We start from the raw sequence: 14075 nt of genomic DNA on the forward strand, positions 1-14075 counted from the left end.
ATGATAACTTCTCAAAAATACAAGAATTTAGGAGAAATAGTATAAGATAACAGAAAGAATATATATTTAGCCAAAAATACTTAAACATTACGGAAACACTATGATTTAGAAAAATAGTACAACATAGCAGAAATACTGTGATTTACCAGAGACACTGTGATGAACTATGAATATTGTAATTTTAAATTAATACTATGTTTCAGCACAAATACTCTAGTTTAGCAAAAATATTACAACATAGCAGAAATACAATTATATAGCAGAAATGCTATATTTAGAAAGAAAAATATAATATAGTAGAAATACTATGATTTAGCAGAAATACTACAATATAGCATAATAACAATGATTTAGAACAAATACTATGATTGAGCAGAACAGTAATAACTTAAGTGAAAATACTGGAAAAGTAAAATGACAAGAAATATAAAAAAAAAAAGAAAAAAAAGAAATTCAGAAATGTAAAGAGAGAGACACATACACAGGGTCTATGCCAGTCAGCCATTCTGAATATATTATATTTTTATCAAACTATGAGATGCTGCCCTAAAGAGGGTCTTTCTCTCTCTCTCTCTCTCTCTCTCTCTCTCTCTCTCTCTCTCACTCACTCACTCACTCACTCACACACACACACACACACACACACACACACACACACACACACACACACACACACACAGGGAGAGAGAAGCAAGTTTCTAGGTCAGTCAAGCAGCCTCGGAGCTGCTGAATTTGAATCCACCAATCAGAGAGGCTGTGTACTTTTCCCCGCCAAAACAGGTGTACACACGCAGCACAGAGAAACAGGATTTTTGTAGTCTATTTCTCATAGTGAGGATTCCCCTCAAACAAATGGCCATAATTACCTAACCGTAGGGGTTAGAGCGGTCGTTCTTAGATCGTTTTGTTCAGAAGAGATGGGGAAATTGTCAAGTGTTGACAATTTATCATTAAAATATGAATTTTTAGAGATATATGACATGGATGACGGGTTGGTTTAGAAGCCACGAAGACCCCAATATGCAAATCTGAATGCCTCAGCCCACATATATGATTGGCTGGCTGGGAAGCCGTGCAGGCCCTGATTTGTAAATTTGAATGTCTCATCCCTAAGATATGATTGGCTGGCTGGGAAGCCGTGCACGCCCTGATATGTAAATTTGAATGTCTCAGGCCTCACAGAGGATTGGCTGCCTGGGGACCTGGCAGTAATATATAGAAATAGTATGATTAAGCATAAATACTACATTTACTAGAAATACTATGTTTTAGCACAAATACTATAAAAAGCAGAAATACTATATTAAGCAATATAAATATCCTATAAAAATCCTATAAAAAGCAAAAATACTATACTATGATTTGGTAGAAAAACTATAATTATTCAGAAATACTATATTTGGCAGAAATACTATATTTAGCACAAATCTTATAAAATAGCAGAAATAGTATGATTTAGCACAACAGTAATAACTTAAACAGAAAAATTGGAAAAGCAAAATGGACAGCTGAAAAAATGCTGAACATGCTGAGGGTCCCTCAAATATATATATATAAAAATCAGCAAAAAAAAATATAACAGCCACACAATCACAAATATGTACACATAAGGAAACACACATGCACAGAGACACACACACACACAAGATCCAATTCAGTCAACCAGTCTACATATATTGAATTTAAATCTTACAATGAGATCATCCCATTAAAAGGCTTTCTCTCTCTCTCTCTCTCTCTCTGTCACACACACACACACACACACACACACACACACACACACACATACGGGTCTATGTGGTATGGAGGGACTATCCTACGTCAATCCGCCCGGTGGTGGTTTAAGTGGACTACCCTTTTCAAAGGACTTAGAGCCAAGGGAGCGAGGTTAAAGTGTTCGAAAAAATCTGAAAAAAATTTGGGTCACTTCAGACCTCATACACTCCCTATAGAAGTCTAGATACACTGATACACACCAACCAGACTCTATTGTGTTTTCTGGAGACATTGTCCACTTGACAACAATGTGTTTTATGAGGTCCAAAAAAAACAATATTGGGTCTTTAAAGGGACAATGATGTAATATTTAAATAGCTCATCATTACCATGAATACACATCTGACAGGACACAGGATTACTGGAACATCATTTTATTAGTGTTCTTGGATCTGAACATTAATTTTAACCATAAATAAAAAAAGAAATCTATGGACAAAAATGCCCACGCTTCCCACAGAAATATAAAAATATAGAAAACAGAAAAATTAAAAACATTTAAAATGAATTTTAATAGTTTAAAGGTAAATATTAAGGGGAGAAAATATGCATTTATAATTTTTTATTTTAAATATAACCCGTCAAAAAAAAAACCTAAATAAATTAAATGTAAAAATTATGAAATACAAACTGCTTCTGTATTTAACAAGAACTTTTTTTTCTTTAAACAGAACATCAGTGTTAACAACAATTGGCAATCTGACCAAGATGTAAAACCACATCTGGCTAAACAGTTATTTTAGTTCATTTTTTTCTGCCTTTTTGCAGTTAATCCTCTGTTTCTTACAAAATCTCTTATGTTTTGAACTGTTCTTCCTGCCAACACCGGATCTTCTACCAATTTGCAATGACTGCATTCATTTTTGGTGGCTAGTTTCCCTTCGTTTATGTGGTCTTTAAAATGCCTCATCACTGCAGCAACCTCAGCCTTGGACCACATGTTTTTGGGAGCTCTTCGGGAATTGTGGGATTAAGCAGCATTTTTCTCTGGAAGATATATAAAGTAGTAGTAGTTAAAACAAACAAAAAAACAAACAAAAAAAACAAAAAACATTTGCTTGTTAAAAGAATGGATGCTACCCTGTACTAACTTCTGAAATGTGTTGCTACCATCAATATCAAAACGAGCTAAAATTCTCTTTGAAAATTTATCAAATTTCTTTTTTTTTTTTTTTTTTTTTTTAAATGACATCAGAAACAGCAGTATGCGACATTACGTGATGGCAGAGCTTCAGTTCATCCTTTGTCATTTTTTTTTTTTTTTTTTTTTTAATAAATAGGACAGGGGGAATGAATGAGAGAAAGAGGGGGAGAGAAAGAAAGAAAACCAAAGGGGAGAAGAGACGGTGAGAAGGGGGGGGAAGAGAGAGAGAGAGAAAAAAAAAAGAACTCCTGGGTCACCTGTATGGAGAAAAAAACAAACAAACAAAAAAAACAAACAGAGGAGACAGCAAACAACAAAGAGTAACATAATAATAGAGAAAACAAAGCACCATCACAATAAACTAGCTAGTCATAGATATCAATATTTACTAAATAATAAATGATATTGTGCAGCACGCAAGATAGACAGCGCACAGTGTGCTTTGAGGCAGCAGCCAAGAAAGCTTTAGTCCGCGTCTGTGAATACCCATGTGTGCATACCTGTGTGGATCAGCATGCTTGCATTCCAAAGGTTTCTCCATGTAATGATCTGCTAGGGAGTGTGGGGGGGCCACAGCCCCGTCCTCCAGGGTGTGAAGCGGGTATGGAGGAGATCAAAACTCCAGACATCCAGAGGCCCCCAGAACACAAGAGACCATGGAAGACCAACAGAGGGGCAGCCGCGCCACTGTTCCAGTAAGAGCTGAGGAGAGTCCCAGATGAGGGCTCGCCCAGCAGCCGCGGAGCAGAAGTCAGGGGGAGTTGCAGTGACGCGCCCGTGAGCTCCGCCGGCCCCCAGCTGTGCCTGAGTGACCGAGCCCCAGGCCGAGAGGCCGGGGGCACCCCACCTCCAAAGGGGCCCGAGCGAGCCCCGGGCCCCGACAAGCGGCCGCCAAGGAGTGAGCCGGTGTGTACCCGGACGCCCACCCCCAGACACAAAGAACCACCAACACACCGACACCTGAGGGAGTCCGCCACCGGCAGGGGAAGTGGTGGTGGGTGGAGATAGGCCTCCAAACCTTGGAGGGCCTGAGGTGTCCCCAGAGAGGTGGCGTCTGATACCCAACCTGACATATAGACACAGACATACAGGCACACACAGACACAAACATCCATTCCCACCCTCATGCTCTCATATGCACTCACTCCACACTCAACCAACGTGGAGACAGACATAAAGAGACGCTGTACACACAATCACACTCCCCAAGCGTACTCTACAAACCGGGTCTAGGTACCCTTGCCCCTGGAGGGGGGAATTGCACCCAGACCCAGGTGGTGTTACCCTTTTCCCTGCGGTGGGGAGAGGCAGACCACCCCGACTCCGCAGCAGCAGGGAGGCCCCACACCCCAGACCGCAGTCGGACGGCCAACTCCTCCTACTAGCCCTCCCGCTCCAGCAGGCCGCAGAGAATGGGGGTGGGAGAAGACTCCAAACCTCCCTCCACCCGCTCATTGTAGTGTTGATGCATATGTGTTCTAAGGTGCAATTAAAACCCAGGAGGGCATGGAGCTACCTGCCAAGGAGCAGCAGGTAAGCGCATAGTCCCTCCTGCTAGCCCTCAATGACTAAGTGTATTTAAAATTGAGAGGTGGGCAACGACGTCAGGGGTGAGGTATACACCCTGATGGTGATTTGGACTCCGTGATTGTGCCCACCCCCAAGATCCTATATGTATGTGTAATGAGAGTGTGAATAATGTGAATGTCTAAGTTGTGGGATAAAATTGAGGCAGAGGCAGCCAGAAGGGGACAGGGGGGGGGGGGGGGGGGGGTAGCCTCCTCTGCACCCTGGTGACATACCCCCACTCCAAGGCCCTGCATGTGTGGGTGGTTGTGGAGGAGCGGGAAGAGGGAGACAGCTGGAGATGGGGAGGGAAGGAAGGGAGGGGCAGGTAACCCCTCCCTGGGGCCAGCTCCCCCGCTGACCCCAGTAGGCACTCCCACCCTCCGCGACCCGCCAGGGAAGGGGGGCCCAGGCCCATCAGAAAATTTATCAAATTTCTAAAATGAGACAACATTTAGTGTTCCGCTGTGAATAAAAGACTGAATAAAAAGTTGAATAAAAGTCTCTTGATGCATGCTCAATCATCCAGGTAAGTAAATCCCAAAACGTTGATTCTGTTAATCTGGACGTAGCGTTTTCAGTGGGAGAAACATTTTGTCACTCATCCAAGTGACTTTTTGCCACCACTCTGCAGTTTGCCATATGTTGCAAAGTGATGAAACAATAATAAGCTTAGAGAACCAACTGCACCCCTTACCTTCAGAGGGAGCAGCAGTCTCACTTGCTGCAGGCATTGTGAGTGGTCCTTCATCTGCTGATTACACAATTTGATTTAAGTTTTAATATTTGTAACAAACATTTTATCCACAGAAACCAAGCTAGTGGTAACTTACCACAATCTACAGTGTCTTGGAGCTGCGCTGTGTTTGTGGAATCAGCTACTGCATGTACAGGCTCACTGGTGCCACACGCCGACATTGTGAGTGCTGTGTCATCATCATCTGATTCACTCTCACTGTCCTTTGTTTCAGCATCACTTAATGCAATTTCATCTGAGAAACTGTGGGGGGGGGGAACAAAACAAAACAAAAAACCAAACACAACCCCCCCAAAAACCTCACATTAACAACAAGATATGACAAAATACAGAACAAATACTGGAAATTATAGTACATAGTTTTACTATTTAAGGCCACCACTCTGCAGTTTGCCAAATGTTGCAAAGTGATGAAACAATAGACTTCAAGAACCTTAAATCATGGACATTTAACAGAATGGTCTGTGCTTTTAGGTTTTAATTCTGTTGATAAAGCATAATATTCAACTACTGCCCTAATATTTGCTCCTTTCAATACAAACCTTCTATTTTGATCTCATCCAGTGATTTCCCCTGGATCTGGGAAAGATGTCCTTTTTCCAGTGTTAAAAGCAGTTTGGAAATCTTGGCCAGCTGTGTTGTGGAAACTGGTAATCTGTAGAATTCGCGGTGAACGCGGATATCATGACCCAGGAAATCTGCAACCTGATCAAGTTCGTTGTTTTTCAAATTAAGGACTTGTGAGAGTGTGGCAACATGTTTTCTGAGCTGTGTCGATCTTAGATACTCAGGCTGCTTTGCTCCACACTGGTGTGCATGAACACGCAAGGAGTCCATTCCTCTGTAATGACTCATTGATCGGGGTCTTGCAAAGAGGTAGATATTAGTGGCACAAATACCAAAGTCAGGCCTCCTACTAACCAGTAGTGACAGAGCATCCAGCATGCTTGGTGTTAGCAGAACTGGAACATTTCTGTCCCTTTTTCCCATTATTTCTATTCTACAGAAATAGTTACAGAGTCTCTGTTCCATTTCTGAGAGCCCCATGGCAACATCTGTGTGGAGTGCTGTTTTGTCTCTTTCAAGAAAACTTTTGAGGCGCATCTTTGAAACCTCTCCAGAACGTCTTCGGTTGAACACAATGATTTGTGAGAGTGTAACTTGTGCAAGTTGGGCATAATTCTGAGCTGTGGCTTCGTTCTCCAAGCTGCAAAAGGCACTTTCTGCAGATTTTTGAAGGTAGTGATGGAGAATCCGAACATCTTCTGTAAAGGGCAATGTTGATGGCTTGTTAAACTTTGCCTCACTCAGTGTGTTCAAGGCACGGTGAGACACCATCTCGGACCATTTGGAGACATACAACTTCTTGAACGCATCAGTGGACTTGATTAGGGCTTCATCCTCTGTCATGAGGGCACGACAATGGATAATGTCAGACATTTTATGCAGTGTATGTCACAGTTTCAGCGCAAGGCTTGGAGTTTTGTATGACAGTGTCTCTTCATCAAAACCTGAAACTTTCTTTACTGCTTGCACAACTCTCTGGAAATTAGCAGGCTTAATAGCTTCTTCCATGTTATGCACTGAGAATTCTGTGCGCAGACACAACAACAAACGTCCCGCTTCACGAAGCTTCTGTCGTATATAATCATACTTTGTAGGGTCTTGTCCATGTTTATTGTAGAGGGACTGGGCAAACTGAATAACAGTAAAGTCATTTCGCACAGCTGAGGCAATCTCATCTTGTTTCATAACAGCAAGAACCTTCCAGACTCCACTTGACACCTGCGGATAACACTGAGACTCCAGAGTTAAAGCCAGGCCGAGTACTTTGGTTCTTCCAGGTTCTTTATCCGTGTCATCTTTTGGTTTGTTCGGACATCTGCGGACATGTCTCCAAAGATCCTTGCGAACATACATCCCTTGACAATAAAAGCAATGAGCGAACTTTCCCTCTACTGCTTTAATCTTGGGTCTTCTCTTCACTTTCAGTGGTCCCACTCCACCATGCAAAACTGCAGCATTATGCTTAAAATTTCCCTTATTTCTCAATTTCTCTAACAGACTTTTACGCTCGTTTGAGTCTCTAGGCAGGGAAAATGCATGCACAACATCAGGAGCCGTTTTGTGCGTTTTCAGGTGGCGGGAAATTTTAGCTTGTGGTTTGCCACAAAAATAGCAGTAATTTCTTTTACTTAAAGTCATTTTTTCTGATTCAGTTTCGCAAAGCTCACTTTTATCTTGTGGCTTGTCCTTTGTCAAGTTGTGGATTAAATTCATTGAATCTGATTGTTCATGCGCTTTGGAGATGTCATTTTGGCATAGCAGACCTTTTGATGTGCTTGGCAATAATGAGATGTCTTCATCTGAATCTTCATCATATGACTCTGAATCTGGCACATATTCTTCTTCTGATATGCTGTGGTTGCCATCATCATCGCTTGATATTTGATCCAGAACTGAATGTGGCAATCCATCCTCCCCTGAATATTCAGAAATTTCTTCTTTCTGGAATGTAAGAACAAAAGTTATTTTAATTGATCAATACTTTAGACAGGTAAAAAATAAACTGAAAAACAAAGTCAAGCCAAATATGAATGGGATACACACCTGTGTTGACTGGTGGCAATTCTGATTTGCCAATTTTGCAAGGCAAGATTTGTGCCAGACCCCTAAACAAACTGAAACACATTTTGATAGACTTAATTTAGCTTTGCAGTTCTATTTAAGTGAAGTAGTTTTTTGTCAAAGCATTGCAGTAATGTCAAATGCTGAAAAAAAAAAACAAAACCAAACTGTTCACACTTAAGGATATTTTAATGACTACACATACACTGCTAATCCCCCCCCCCCCCCCCCCCCAAAAAAAAGGACATCCCAGATGTGAATGAAGGAATTATTCTTATTAAATACTTTGTTCTTTAGGTAGTTGAATGGCATGAAAGTGTGTAGTTGAATGTGTGTGGCCTCCAGATGCCTGTATGACTTCCCTACAATGCCTGGGCATGCTCGGGATGAGGTGGCGGATGGTCTCCTGAAGGATCTCCTCCAAGACCTGGACTAAAGCATCTGCCAACCCCTGGACAGTTTGTGGTGGATGGAGTGAGACATGATGTCCCAGATGTGCTCAATTGGATTCAGGTCTGGGGAACAGGCGGGCCAGTCCATAGCATCAATGCCTTTGTCATGGAGGAACTGCTGACATACTCCAGCCACATGAGGTCCAGTGTCGTCTCGCATTAGGTGGACCCCAGGGTCAAACGCACCAGCATGTGGTCTCACAAAGGGTCCGAGGATCTCATCTTGTTACCCAATGACAGTCAGGCTCTCTGGCAGGTACAGAAATGCCACCCCACACCATTACTGACCCACTGCCAATATGATCATGCTGGAGGATGTTGCAGGCAGCAGAACGTTCCCCACGGCATCTCCAGACTGTCACGTGCTCAGTTTGAACCTCCTTTCAGCTGTGAGGAGCATAGGGTGCCCGTGCCGAAGTTGCCAAACTTTGTGTTTTCTGGCAAATGCCAAGCATCCTGCATGGTGTTGGGCTGCAAGCTCAATCCCCACCTGTGGACGCTGGACCCTCAAGCCACCCTCATGAAGTCAGTTTCTGACCATTTGAGCAGACAGATGCACATTTGTGGCCTGTTTGAGGTCATTTTGCAGGGCTCCTCTTGTTCCTCCTTGCACAAAGGTGGAGGTAGCGGTCCTGCTGCTGGGTTGTTGCCCTCCTATGGCCTACTCCACATCCAGGTAGCACCTCCATGCTCTGGACACTACACTAACAGACACAGCAAACCTTGCCACAGCTCACATTGATGTGCTACGCTAGATGAGCTGCACTACCTGAGCCACTTGTGTGGGTTGTAGACCGTCTCATGCTACCACTAAAATGAAATCACCGCCAGCATTCAAAAGTGACCATAACATCAGCCAGAAAGCATAGGTGCTGAGAAGTGGTCTGTGGTCACCACCTGCAGAACCAGTCCTTTATTATGGTGAATTGACTATAATTTCCACTTGTTGTCTACTCTATTTGCAAAACAGCATGTGAAACTGGTTGTCAGTGTTACTTCCTAAGTGAACAGTTTGATTTCACAGAAGTGTGTTCTGACTTGGAGTAACATCGCATTGTTTAAGTGTTCCCTTTATTATTTTGAGCAGTTTATGTTATGGAATGGGGAATTGAGGACAATCCCAAGTATACCATTTTTACAAGGTCCTGCACCAATGAGGTAATACTACATTTCTTTAATTAGACGTGACCACCCATTAATTAAAAAGGGAGCAGTGTTCATTTCAGCTAGTCTTAACTTGTTGAACTCTATTAATGCTTTTTACTATACACTGTACCTATTCACTAAATGTCTCACCTTTGCACTTATAGCCAAGCCACTTGAGGGAGGAAACCGGTCCCACACACTGAATGCACTTGTCCAAAGATGATATTGTTGTGCACACCAGACGATGATTGTGAAACTGTTAGCAAAATATTGCAACATTTATTTGTTTTGGACAGTTGGAAAGGTGAGGTGTTTTCAATTCAGTTGCAGATATCAACTAATAAACTTCGTCCATGTAAATCACATCACACCCAGGTGACTGCCAAACACACACACAGCATCCATAAAGAATGATGATAGATTAAATTATTAGTTCATTAAGTGGTACACTGGATTATATTTACCCTTTCAGGCTCTGGATGTTTCAGGTCCAGATCATTGTTTGGAAAGCTGTTTGGTTGCGGCTTTAGGCAGCTCACAGTCTTCTGAATCTGGCTGGTCTCAGTCTTCGTGTGTAACAGATAGAAAATGAAGACAAAAGAACAGTAATCTGACAGTTACTAAAAATGCATCACTCAAGAGGATGAATAAACCATTTCACTATCGGCAAATAGCGTAAGGTACACATCGTGCATGAGAAACATTCATTAAAATTTGTCCTAGGTCAATGTTACTTCCTCAAAATCTTGCACTGAAGAAGAATGCATGGCTTCTGAGCCTTGCTGAGGCATTTCTTCATCAAGATCCTGCAACAAAGAAAAGATGGCACAAAGATTAGACCAAGTGCTCTTCTTGCAACTGGGCAGGCCTGTGCTTCTGTTTTTAATTTGCGTGTGTGTGTGTGTGTGTGTGGGGTGGGGGTGGGGGGGCCCTTTCCGCTCAAGAAATGTTTTCTTCTGAAAAAAATACTGGCTACAATAATTAACAACTGATTCCTTTGCAATCATCCATCCTCTTCCACTTATCCTTATCAGGATTGTGGGGTAGCAGGTTTGGGGCCTATACCAGCTACCATAGGGCAGTACAACCTGGACAGATCACCAGTCTAACATGGAAGGACAAGCATTTGCATTCACACCAAAGGGCAGTTTTGAATCACCAGTTAACCTAACCCCATAAGCTACATCTTTGGACTGTGGGAAGAAGCCAGAGTACACAGCCAGAGAGAACCCATGCACTACAGCAGTAAAAAGTGCCTAAAACAAGTTAAGAAGTTGTATAGTACTATCTATCTTAATGTTCAAGCCTGAGTTTCAAAAAATTTCAACATAGAAACAAAGCACATGCAGTCAGTTCTGCATGCTGTAGGTCAAACTGTCAAGAAATACGAGAAGACCCCTCCTAAAACCAGAGTGATGTCACCATGAAGCAAACTTTGACGGAGTCCCCCAATAACAGTGTGGTCCTCCTAAGTCACATTTGGGTGGTTAACACACACACACACACACACACACACACACACACACACACACACACACACACACACACACACACACACACACACACACACACACACTCAGATGTTATCCAGACTTGCACTTTGAAACAATGAAAAGGACCTACAAGCCACGGTCCATGTAAATCACATCACACCCAGGTGACTGCCAAACACACACACACAGCATCCATAAGGAATGATGATAGATTAAATTATTAGTTCATTAAGTGGTACACTGGATTATATTTACCCTTTCAGGCTCTGGATGTTTCAGGTCCAGATCATTGTTTGGAAAGCTGTTTGGTTGCAGCTTTAGGCAGCTCACAGTCTTCTGAATCTGGCTGGTCTCAGTCTTCGTGTGTAACAGATAGAAAATGAAAATACAGTGCATTTTTGAAGAGGCTTTTGAAACATTAAATAAACTGTATGAGAAAGATAAGTTTCAAGCTAATGTCTTTAAAATATTCACTGTCATGTATAGAGAATTCAAGGCCCTATGATTAAGAGACAAATAGTCAGTGTGATTTCTTTATTTTTTAAGCCATTGCTAAAGGAGTAAAACAATCACCTGTAGCAGCAACGAACTGTCACTAGGGCCCATTTATCTTCGAGGGCCAAAATTTAAAATGAATCTAACTAAAGAGGCTACACAGCAAAATCTCCAGTGTTAAATTAACACTAGAGAGTGTCTATATGGGTCGACACAACAGTGTTGAGTGTTAAATTAACACTTTTGACAGTGTTATATGTTTAAAAGTAACCTAGTCAGTTTTGAAGATTAACAGTGGCTAACACTGAGCAGTGCTGATTTTCTAACACTGGAATATTTCTAACATTTTGAGTTATTTTCCAGTGTTAGAAAATCAGCACTGCTCAGTGTTAGCCATTGTTAATCTTCAAAACTGACTAGGTTACTTTTAAACATATAACACTGTCAAAAGTGTTAATTTAACACTCAACAGTGTTGTATTTAACACTCAGAGGTGTGGACCCTTATAGACACTCTCCAGTGTTAATTTAACACTGGAGATTTTGCTGTGTAGAATCACATTAAACATCAATCACTGTTAAAATTTAGAAACCGAAAGCCATTTTTTATTTCTGCATACCTGCTGATATTTTTTTAGTGCTTTTAGAGGGCTTTGATGTGGCAGCCATCACAATTGCCTGTTTTCCATTAGTACCTACCCCTGTTTTTCCAGTAGGTTATAGTACCATGTAGTTTTTCAGTAACTACTGCACCAAGGTTCCAAGTGATCCAAAGTGATCAGAAAATTTGACATAGACTGAATGCCACCAGGTGGCTGGGTCAATGGTGTCACTCGATAAGTTATGAGTGCGCCTCCTTCGTGAAAATCCAAGCCATCATTTTTTAATCTCTGAAATGTTTGAAATAGCGACCAAAATTAACAGCGTGATCCCTGAATTGAACACTAAAGTATAGACTGAGCAGCAGGCATTTTGTCACCTTGACGTTGTTATGGTTCGTTCGATTCAGGTAAGAGAAGAAAGCAAGCTCAGTCCTTTTAGGTGTCAAAAAATAGTGATCTTTATTACACACTTTGCGCAGTCAGTGTGGGAAAGACAATTTGCAATACAATCCTTCGTCGAATGGACCGTCCCGTCTCCTTATATTACCATTATGACATCACAGTTAGATCTTTACTGGAAATGATAACAATTGCCCTCCTCTTCAAAACCTTGTCCTAATATAGACATCAACTGCTACTCTTAAAGAAAAACAAGTGTGTATTACATTGTGCATTTTGTGAAAGTGTATCTATCAGAAAAACTGTCCTCAGACGACCCTCCTATTATTACTAAGTGTGAGTGTAAACGTGCGTGTGTTATATAAGTGCGTGCATGTGGTTACAGGCCGGCGTACGTGCAGAACTGAACGCAGACAGGCTGGTGTCCAAGTACTGATCATCTGTGTGCATTAATATTTGCTCAAAGTAACATAGATGTGATTCAAAGATTATTCTGTCAACAGATTCAACAATGGTAAATGATTAATCAATGATAACTGATTATAAGAATACAAAATAAAATATCTCCTGGTCACACTCCTCCTCTTTGGCCTTTAGAAAAAAGGCCAACTTTTACCCAGATGTTGTGTCACTCCTCCGTCCAGGCGGCTTCTCGCAACGGCATCATATGTTCCGGACCAGCTCACCCAGCTGAACCAGAAGCTATGGCCCTGCTCACCAGATTACCCAACACCTGCCTTACCAGAGGAATGAGACAACACCCGATCAGCAATATACCTAGAAAAACTAAAAGAGAAAACATGGCAGACATAAACACACCCTTCCATTGCCCAAAAACAGATGTGATCCAGTCTCCCAGCCTCGAGTTCACGCCTGATTGCTCATGCATGGTTCTAGATAACGCTTTCAAATTCTCCAGCGCCCGCGTGACCGTTCCGTCCGGAGCTGTATTGTTGGGAATAAAGGTGCAACATAAGTCCCCAAACATCGCGCACACGCCTCCCTTTTCAGCCAATAACATGTCCAGCGCCATTTGATTTTGGATTCCCATTAACGACGTCGGACCTAATTGTTCTGCAAGGCCTTCCACCGCGTCCCTAGTGAGATTAGAGAGTCTCAACACATTATAATGAACATAACTGTCTCTAAGGGATCCATTTGCTCTGTGAGATTCAGTGCAGAGTCATTCCCCAGCGGTTTAAACCTGGGATTGAATAAATTCACCCGAATTAACTCGAATGGATCTGTCCCTACTTTATCTACCCCTACTACTAGATAAAACGCACCTCCATCAAACCCAGGTTCAGGGAGTTCACTCCATGGTCCTAGGGAAAGAGTAATAGGGTTTTTTGTAACAGAATAATCTCTCTGAATAGCTATTCCTTCAAGGGCCGGTGGCACTGTTGGCTGCCATCCTACTCCTGTCCACGCGACCACATCCTGCCAAGAACACCACTGATCCGTTATATAAGTGTAGATGTCACTATCCCATGATGGGCCCCACACCGACTTAGGGTAACACATCATTGGATGATAACAAACCCACACATTATATGTTCTCCAGCTATTACCGTCACCCGAGCATTTAATTACCTCACACAAATCGAATGTGAACGCC

General features: G+C 42.1%; 1 long non-coding RNA gene across 2 annotated transcripts; it reads right to left on the reverse strand.

Annotated features, from left to right (window-relative positions):
• Positions 1–6711: 6711 nt before the first annotated feature.
• Positions 6712–10273, reverse strand: LOC308410195. Of its 2 annotated transcripts, XR_013974139.1 has the most exons (4): positions 9934–10273; positions 9620–9725; positions 7854–7924; positions 6712–7751 (listed from the first exon to the last, which is right to left on the reverse strand). It is a non-coding gene; the product is annotated as an uncharacterized lncRNA (long non-coding RNA). The 2 variants fall into 2 exon arrangements; XR_013974140.1 differs by having other exon boundaries at positions 9620–10273.
• Positions 10274–14075: the final 3802 nt, after the last annotated feature.

The sequence above is a fragment of the Rhamphochromis sp. 'chilingali' genome (genome assembly GCF_963969265.1).
Source record: "Rhamphochromis sp. 'chilingali' genome assembly, chromosome: 14".
NCBI classification, from domain to species: Eukaryota; Metazoa; Chordata; class Actinopteri; order Cichliformes; family Cichlidae; genus Rhamphochromis; species Rhamphochromis sp. 'chilingali'.